General features: G+C 42.3%; 1 protein-coding gene across 1 annotated transcript in view; it reads left to right on the top strand.

Moving 5' to 3' along the window:
• The first annotated feature begins 1505 nt into the window (after positions 1–1505).
• The window catches only part of kif1c (kinesin family member 1C), a 28302-nt gene continuing 19807 nt past the window's right edge, over positions 1506–10000 (top strand). Inside the window, exon 1 of the mRNA XM_053343761.1 lies at positions 1506–2085. The gene's annotated coding sequence lies outside the window, so the exon portion shown is untranslated. The remainder of the gene's footprint in view (positions 2086–10000) is intronic.

Raw genomic sequence — 10000 nt, forward strand, 5'->3', positions numbered from 1 at the left:
ACTATTTGGCTCTTGTCAAAGTCCCTGATAAGCTCAGACCCTCAGATCCTTTCACTCTCCCTTTAACATGTTTCCTGCTTTCAACTCATCAATATAAAGAACCCACTACTCACCAGCTGCCTTTATATTCCTCCATCACTAGTATTAATGTTGTGGCTGATCGGTGCATATATCCAGTAACTCTATCCATGTTTGATGTGTTAGTAGTGGATGTATTACTCTCATCTATATCTCTGGCTCTGGTTAAACAGCAGGAACACACACAGACTACTCAACCTCAACCACTCACCCCAAAATCTGCTCTTTACAACTTTTACCCCAAAATAAATGTCTGATATGTGTCCCCACAAGTAGCATATGGCACACACACACACACACACACACACACGCACACACACGCACACACACGCACACACACACACACACACACACACACAGAAATGAAGGTGATGAAACTTATTTACCTGAGACACACAGAGCGAGCTGTCTGTTTGTCTGCTCTCCTATTGGCTGCTCGGACCAGTAACTCGGGCTCCTATTGGAAGAGGACAGACAGAGTTTAACGGAGGATCGCGGACGGACTGCTCCTTTAACATCCTGTCGGTGCACGCGCAAATCTCCGGTTCCATTGGGAACGTCACGCGCGGCAACCAAAGATCGTCAGTGTCCGAATCGAGAGATGATCTGCTCGAGTTTTTATTTAGTGACTTTTACAAAAGTGCTTCAAAGGTGCAAAGAAAATATGAGATTATAAAATACAGCTAGAATCTCAGAGAGGGGGCAATCACAAAAGGTCACTGCAGATGACGTGGTAGAGTATGGGATGATGTACTAGAGTCCACTATGCATCAAAATCCATTCATATAAGAAAACAGCTGCTGTCCACTGTAGTGACCACTATGTGTGAACGGGTTAGTAAAGGTTTTTATTTTCATGTAATAATAATGATGAACTTGTGACGTAAACACATTTTTATTTTCATGTATTTTTTTGTTTTGTACAATTATGGAAATCTGTTCTTCACTACTTGCTGAGTATACACTGTTCAGTGGTGTTAATATAGCCTAGTGTAGTACACTGTAGTGTAAGTCAGGTAAATACTGCACACGTAGTAAACTGCATAATTGTTCATGGATGTTAGAATGTAGTGTATATGATACTTGTATTTACACAATCTATTAAAATATTATCAAATGATCGATTCTGTTTGGTACTTGGTATTTATTTATTTAAAAAACTTTAATTTAGATGTCAGATGTTGAACTCTGATGAAAACTCTCGTGTCAACTAAACCCAGCGGGATCACTAGCTCGTTATTTCTTCATCACAACGTGTAACTCGGTGTTATTAATGTATTTTATTCTGGTAACTCGTGTGGGAGTGGGACGTCTGTCGGTGACCCCGCAGGGCGCGCGGCAGTGGGCGGGACCATACGCGGCACGAGCGGCGATGCTGCCTCCTACGTCTCGGGGACGCGCCCGCAGTCACACGCACACACCCGCCGCGCGGCCAGGCCACCGGCCAGCCTCTCTGCTCTCTGCCCCCCCTCTCTTCTCTTTCCTTTCTTTAAACTACATTTTCCTTTAGACGGTTCCGTTAACACCCGGTTCCCCGTTAACCTCCCCCCGGGCAGCAGCGGGGGAAGCGTCCACCGGGACAGACAGCCGCCGGATTACCGAGCTTTTGCCGTGATTCACCGGCCTGCCCGCAGCGGGCCGCAACTTTGTTTCATTTTGTAACTTTTTTTCTCCGCTGGTTACATTTACCGGACGGTGACGTCACCCCCCTGAAAAGTTGTGGAGCAGCCGCCGCCGCCGTTACACCGGAGGAAACCGCCGTTAGTGCGTGTTTTAACTTTTCCTTAACGTGTGTGTGTGTGTGTGTGTGTGTGTGTGTGTGTGAGAGAGAGAGAGACAGCAGCGCCCCCACCCAACTCTGTGTCCCGGTACCGACAGGCCCCTCACCGGAGCACCGGCCTCTCTGCCCGGTGGTTGTTTGTCTGTGTGTTAGTTCTGATGGGCAGCGTGTGAACGGACCAGCGCGTGGACTCCACGAGACTCACGGGTTTCCTCCAGTCAGGTAAAGGTGAGTCTCCGGTAATAATGACGTCATACTTCATCACACTGATCAAATTAATCTCATTTAAACTCTTACATTCATCTTTAACCTTTAACTCCGTTTATAGACAATTTAAATCACTTTAAATCAGTTTAATTGAGTTTTTATAGGTGAGATTAATGTATTTTACTATTAATACAGATAATAAAGTTTAATCTACTTTATGAAAATCATCCCAAGATATAAAATCAACAAATGACAAAATGAAATCATAACAAACTCTCTCATATATATTACATTAAAAACATATCAATAAATGTATAAAAAAAGACGTTTTGAGTATAATATAAAGCAGTTGATTTGTTAGTAGTGAATTTATATTTCATGACACTATTAAACATGTATTATTAATACATGTACTATTAAATATGTATGTACAATAAAATAAATTCTTTCATCAGGTTTTCTAAAGTGAATTCTAGTTTGTTTAAATTTGGTTTCTTTCGTTAAAGCTGCAACAATAAGTTCATAACTTCATAATTATATAGAAAGAAAATATGTCTGTAGATATTTTAATAATTGATTCATAGTTTTAGTTGTTTTTGAAGCAGTGTCAGACCTGCTGCTTGTTGTAGTCTCATGTGATAGTAACAGGTTTGGTGTAAAGTCGTTTTTTGACGTTTCAAACTAAACAAACGAGAGTAAAGTTTATTGAACACAACCTTTGACAGAGCGGACACAAGCGAAACTTAAAAGAAACAAAACCATAAAAAGGTTCAATAAAAAAATCAAACCATAAAAGACGAGCAACACAAAGACTGGCGCCAAAACCCCAGAATAATAAAAACACTGATCCAACGTCTCAGAAAATAATGTGTTAAAAACTTCTCAGTCTTATCTTTGCTTCTTACACTGTCCCATGTTTAGTTTACTACTTTGCTTTAACGACTGATTCCAGGCTTTTATGGCCCATTTCGATTCCGATATTGGGAAGTGAAACAATTTGTGATAACAATATATCGGCCGATAGTTAAACTCATCACTGCCGTTGCCATAGTAACCAGAATAAAAAAGGAATAGACTGAGATACAGGCGGGTTTACCTGACGATGATGGGATTTAGTAACGTTGTGTTCGTTTGTTTGAATTGATTTATAATTACATGTCAAAGTTAAACACGATGACTGAATCATCAACGTTAGACGTAAAGAGTAAATTTCTGAGTTGACTCACAGAACAGTCAGCTGATTGGTCGTGTTTTAGTTTCTGTTTCATGTTTTAATTTGGTTTGAATAACGAGGCTCAGAGCAGCTTTTACAGTTACCACTCACTAAAGCTAAAGTTAGCCTGTGTGGCTAAAGCTGCTCCCCAGCAGGCATCTCAGCAATCTGTGTGTGTGTGAGTGTGTGAGTGTGTGAGTGTGTGAGTGTGTGAGTGTGTGTGTGTGTGTGAGTGTGTGAGTGTGTGAGTGTGTGTGTGTGTATGTGAGTGTATGTGAGTGTGTGTGAGTGTGTGTGTGTGTGTGTGTGTGTGTGTGTGTGTGTGTGTGTGTGTGTGTATTTTTAGCTCGCCGTGTTGTTTGGATTCTGCTCTGATGTTATGAGGCAACACCTCGTAGAAAAATTGATAAGGAGCGAGAAGCTCAGCTGCTGCTGTTGCCATGGAGACGAATACTTGTTGTTGTATTTGAGAACAAAACACAGGATTTCATCCCGTTAATGGGTTTAATCTGCAGTTATTTAAAGCAAAATGGCTGAATGTTAGACTCCCTGTTTGTAGTTTCTTGCTGAAATGCACCATGGGAGTTGTAGTTAACTGTCTACAGTCTTTGTCCCACATGTTCTCCCAGTTTTTGTTGGTTCAACCAGGAGAGGTTCATGTTGACTCAAACTGTTCATGTGATAAAAATAATGAGATAATAATTATTGTAACCAGAACTAACAGAAACCTGAATGATCTCCTCCCACTCTGTAACTTTATTTTGAAAGGCCTGTGTTGACCTTCCTCCAGGTGAGGAATGTTAAACCGCTCTGACCTGCAGACACCAGGGTCATGTGACCTGAGGCTAGACTTTAGGAGCAGATCTTTGATAGCTGGTCTGGTGGAACTGCAGGAAAGTGACCAGAGAAGAAGAACATCACCTGAGACTGGTTTGTTGAGCATGATGAGTTCACTGTACTCAGCAGATCATCCAGTAGACAAGCTTTGGGATGAGCAGCAGCTGTGTGAAGCCATCATGTCTGTAAGGACCGAAGGTTTCAGCACCGTGTTGAATCTATTCCAGAAAGAATTAATGCAGTTCTGAAGGTTCAACCTGGTACCAACAAGGTACCTAAAGTAGCTGATGAGTGTAGATTATAGATTGATACCAAGTAGTATGGAAATGTCTCCATCAGTCGATCCTTTTTACATCCAGAGCTAGAAACTATGACTATTTGTATGAACTTGCTCACAGCCAATCAGTGCAAGTGTTCTTTGATTTTGCTGGTTTTGGTCTGTGGAGGTGAAGTCGTGGTGAATTTGAGTTAGCACGCTTAGCAGGATGCTACCTAAACACATTACAGTGAGTCTACACTACACACTGGTACACCCAATAGAAGAATGATGGGTATCTAATGAAGGACTCAACTGGTATCAGGATCACTTTAAGGGGACTGGGACTGGTGCTGGTACTGGGATCATAGTTTGTTAACCGATACTCAGCCCTTGTTCCAGGTCAAGAAGTCAGAAAACCAGTTGTAACCAGGTCGGCCATTGATAGAAATACCAGTCAATAAAAAACACATTTCACTGTATGTTTAGCAACAGATAGAAGAAGGTCAGCGCTGTGTGTACGACTGATGTCATGGTCTGGTAACGCTACTTTATTTGTTACACACACAGTCGTACAGTGAGATTCAGTATTAACACATTTAACCCATCGAACAGTTCAGAGCAGTCACAGGAAATAAGAGAATCAACCTCGTACACATGGTTTGACAATGAGAGGACTGTCAGCATGAGGACAACTTAAGACCCCAGACAGCCAGCGCTAACCACCGAGCTGCTGAACTGAGGTTCTTTTGACCTTCTGAGTCAAATATCCGACTTCGGGGGAGTTCCAGTTGAAATTTTCCAACTGGGATATCGGAAATTCCGACTTGTGAGCATAAATACCAGTAGAAACAAGAGTTAGTCCACATTGACGGTCATCCTGTGAAACCTGGACAATCTCAGACCAGGTTATCAAGTAATCAACAACCAAAGCAGCGTATCGCCCAGACAACCAGACAACCAGACAACCAGACAACCAGACAACCAGACAACCAACCCATGAGTCAACACAAGCTGCTGTTTTCTGTCTGTTTGTGTTTCGGGTTCAACGCGGCTCTGTGTGGAGACCTGCAGGTCATACGTGTGCTGCAGGTTTCCCACGTCCTTGAAAGCAACACGTGTCGGTCGTCAGGTGGTCATGTGATCAGGACGTAGAGACACTCGCTGTCTGTCAGTCTGACTCTGAATGTTCTTTACAAGCCGGCCGTCGGTCCAGCTGATGACTATCTTTAGCTGTGTGTGAGATGCTGTGTACATTACCATAGGAAGGGCTCTGTGTGTGTGTGTGTGTGTGTGTGTGTGTGTGTGTGTGTGTGTGTGTGTGTGTGTGTGTGTGTGTGTGTGTGTGTGTGTGTGTGTGTGTGTGTGTGTGTGTGTGTGTGTGTGTGTGTGTGTGGTATGAAGACCATTCATTATCACATTCCTGCTGAGAGGCCTCCACATGGGAACTGACTGTGTGTCTGCGGGAGTTTTTAGTCCACATGACTCCAATCAGTCCAGAGTCATCAGACGTGTTCCTGCCTCCTGATCCATAATCAATCAATCAATCAATCAAGCAATCACAGGCTTCAGATGAGTGTGAACAGAGGAGACTAGTTTTCAGACTTTGCTTGATGAGTTTCTGTTTGATTAATCAGCTGATGAACTAACTGATGATGAGCTGAAGGTTTTTGGAGCCACAGAACAGGAAGAGGAAGTTTGGTCTTTACAGGAAATCAGTTTTTAGATATTCACTTAAAATCACTGATGATGAAACTATCAATCAACTCATTGATTAGTCAGGGACTCTCAGCAGATCTGATGGAGCAGCAGGTTTGGGGCCTCTGAGGGTCTCCTGGTCTTTACTGCAGGATCTGATGTGATCCTTACTTTTATTTAACTGTAGCTTTTATTTTTTAGTGACTTTTTTAGTGACAGCTTTTTATAAAACTCACACTTCTCTCCTTCTTTGTGAACTTTAATAGTATTCTGACGTCATGGTGAGTTTGTGACTGTTTCCATATTCTTCCTGTTGGCTCATTTCTGGCCCAGCGGCAGGAAGTTTAACTCGTTGGCTCCACAAACGCTCCACAAACGCTCCACAAACGCTCCACAAACGCTCCACAAACGCTCCACAAACGCTCCATAATGCTCCAGCTGGAATCTCTTTTTCCTTTTGAAGCTGTGAAAGCCTCTCTCTCTCTCTCTCTCTCTCTCTCTCTCTCTCTCTCTCTCTGTCTCTCTCTCGCTGTCTCTCTCTCTCTCTCTCTCTCTCTCTCTCTCTCTCTCTCTCTCTCTCTCTGCCTCTCTTTCTGTGCCTCTCTCTCTCTCTCTCCCTTTCTCTGTGTCCCTCTCTCTCTGTTTAAACAGCTGGTTAGTTTGACTAACAGCAGCTTTCAAACTAGCCGGGCCTGTTCAACACACACACACACACACACACACACACACACACACACACACACACACATTTATTCAATACGTGTGTGTGTGTGTGTGTGTGTGTGTGTGTTGGGATGCCTGTGCTGTGATGTCAGCGTTTCTGCCCATGGTCTGCGGTATGCAGGCAGCGTGTTCACCTCCACACACACACACACACACACACACACACACACACACACACACACACACACACACACACACACACACACACACACACACACACACACACACAGTAAGATTAGAGTACAATCCAGTATCTGCGTCCACCATCTTGTCTCTGTGTGTTTCTGTGTTGACAGAACAAACACGCTCACTTTGTAACTCCCGTGTTTCTACTGCGACTCAGTGTTGTGATGTCACTTCCTGTGAGCCAGGCGTCCTCCACGGATCAGCTGCTGCTGCTTTAAAGGATCAGTTCAGGTTTTTCTAGTCTTAATACAATAATGACAGAATAAAATCCACAGCCCAAAGGCAAGAGTTGAGATGTTCCTGAGCTGCGTTTCATATTTAACGGATCTGACGGATACATTAAATACTATTAACTACTACTGCTATTATTACTGTGGATAAATGACTACATTAATACAGTTAGAGAAGGGTTGTCATAGTGTTGTTCATCTGTCCAGTAACAGAGGATCTGATACGTATGTAGAGACATGATGTTGTTAGTTTATATTATAAATGAAGTCAGTCCTACATGTGGCTTAGCTGACTTCATATTCAGTCTATTGGCATAAATGAGTGAAGTGTTGTTGACTTGGTGTCTTGTTCTGAGGCTCTGATGTGTTCATCGTGTCCTGAAAGCTGTCGGTACAGTTTGAGGTTCTTCATGATGTAATGAGCTGTTGGAGACGTTACGTTGAGTTTAACTGAGCTGTAGTTAAGGTTTAGTTGAAAGAAGTCTTGTGCATGTTTTACTATCAGCCTCCTCATCTCCTGTTCCTCAACGTCGTCTCACTGATTGTTGAGATCAGCAGTTTTCTCTCTTGTTTGTTCTTCATGTAAAATCCAATGTATTTCAGACTAGAAGCTGCAGACAGAGAGAAGCAGCAGCAGCGACATTAAACCGCTTCATAGCTTTGTAATCATTGGTTCATGCTACTTTAAGACAGATCCAGAGATCAGTCGTATCTTAATGATTCATATCGCTCGTTTGTTACACTTCTAGTTTTTATTTATGAAATCTTGTTTCTAGAGCTGCAGCAGTTACGTCGCTTTATGAACTCAGTTATATCTCCATGGAAACAGATCTGAAGTTTAGGAGACCTGCAGTTAAAACTCCTTGTATCTCTTCTTCTTCTTCTTCTTCTTCTTGTTCTGTGGTAATCAGTCTGGACGTATCGGAGCTTCACAGGCAGCGTGTTTATGTGCATTTTCACGGATACTAACCACAGCTCGCTCCTTTCAAGCTCTGTCACAGGAAATCTAGTAGAGCTGCAACTAATGATCTTATTATTGATTCATCTGCTGGTTAAGATAAGATCAGATGTTCCTTTGTTTGTTTCACTGTGGAGAAACTACAGCAGCAGAAGAAGAAGAAGAAGAAAGAATAAAGAACAAAAAATAAGTAGACGAGCAATAAAAAGAATAGTAGTAATATTAGTAATATAGTAAAGAAATAGTAACATTATGTAGAAGAGTGATGTTGGTGTTGTCATCTTTAAAAGTTGGTATGTCCAAATCCTCCTGTTCAAAGTGTTATCAGACTTCTCTTCTCTACAGTTCAGTGGTAAGATGATCAGCAGACGAGATAAATGTCTGAAATCTTTGTGTCTAAAAACACAGACTGTAAAACCAGTCCAGCAAAGAGAAAGATTGACTGGTATGTTTCGTGTGAAGAACAACCAGACTGAAGCTTCAGTGTCCTCGGTCTGTGACAGTGAATCCTCGTCGTGTAGTAAACGTGTTGAGGCTCAGAGTTCAGAGCGGCGTTTAGCTGGAACTCGGAGCGGTGTGAGCTGCTGTGTAATGAGCTGCTGTGTAATGAGCTGTTAGCTGGTTGAACTTTAACGTCTTTAGTTCCAGTAGTTGAACACAGACGGAGACTCAGACTGAAGCTGATACTCACTCAGAATCAGTCCTGTGTGTCTCTGACTGTACTTTAATAACACAGACAGTAAACTCAATACTTGTTGGACATTTCATACCTCTGCTTCAGCTTTTTCTGAAAAGTTATAGACCAAACTTTTCAACGTGATAAAAAGAATAATTAGATATCGACCGAAATAAATCAATACCAAGTAGAATCGAAACATCTCCCATCTATCCATCCTTTATACCCACAACTAGAAAATATGACTACTTGTATGGATCAATCACAGCCAATCAATGCAAGCGTTCTTGGGTTTAATGCAGCATGTGATTGGTCCACTGCCACAGCAGCTACGACCCGTGTGTGGAGGTGAAGTCATGGTGAATGTGAGTTAGCGCGCTTAGAAAGATGCTAGCAAAACGCTCTATAGTGAGTCTACACTACGAGCCCTGATGAAGGACTCAGCTGGTATTGGTGTGGTTTTAAGGGTTCTTGGTGCTGGTATCATACTTCTTTAAACGATACTCAGCCATCGTGATTTAGTTCATGCAACAACACATGAGGTAATTATTAACCACTTTATTTAATATGATCAACAACGTGGAAATGAAATGAGAAGCCCTCGAGACGCAGCAGAGACAGTTTGACGTTGTGTGTTTGTTTCCTGTCACAACACAACCATTCTGTAGAGAAACTATTAAACTAGTGACTATTACTGACTGTAGACGGTGTAGAAGTTTTTATTGCTGCTTTTGCTTCTTAAAAGTGAATTAGAAGCTTTTTGTGTCAACGTGATGATAAACTGACTCTTTGGATCAGTCTCTCTCATCTTTAGCTCCACCTGAGCTCCACCTGAGCGATGACATCATAGGCTGCAAATGTGGTCGGCGTGGCAGACGCTTCATTTGTTTATTTCAGCGTGAGCTTCCTGGGCGGGTCCAGAGGAACAAACACACTGATCTCACAAAGAAAGAGAGGAAGAGAGGAAGATGAAGCTCTGATCAGTCTGAAGCTGTTCAGTAAACCATGTGTTGGTCCGACTCATCGTTCCTCCTGGAGACGGAAAGCTTTAAAAACAGCTCACAGACTTTTATTTTGAAAGGCCAAAGGAAAGGCACAGACTCTTAGTGGACGACCAAAATGTTTATTTGATGGTTTATTAAAACAACTTTATCAGATT

This window comes from Scomber japonicus, chromosome 22 (genome assembly GCF_027409825.1).
Source record: "Scomber japonicus isolate fScoJap1 chromosome 22, fScoJap1.pri, whole genome shotgun sequence".
Classification (NCBI taxonomy): Eukaryota; Metazoa; Chordata; class Actinopteri; order Scombriformes; family Scombridae; genus Scomber; species Scomber japonicus.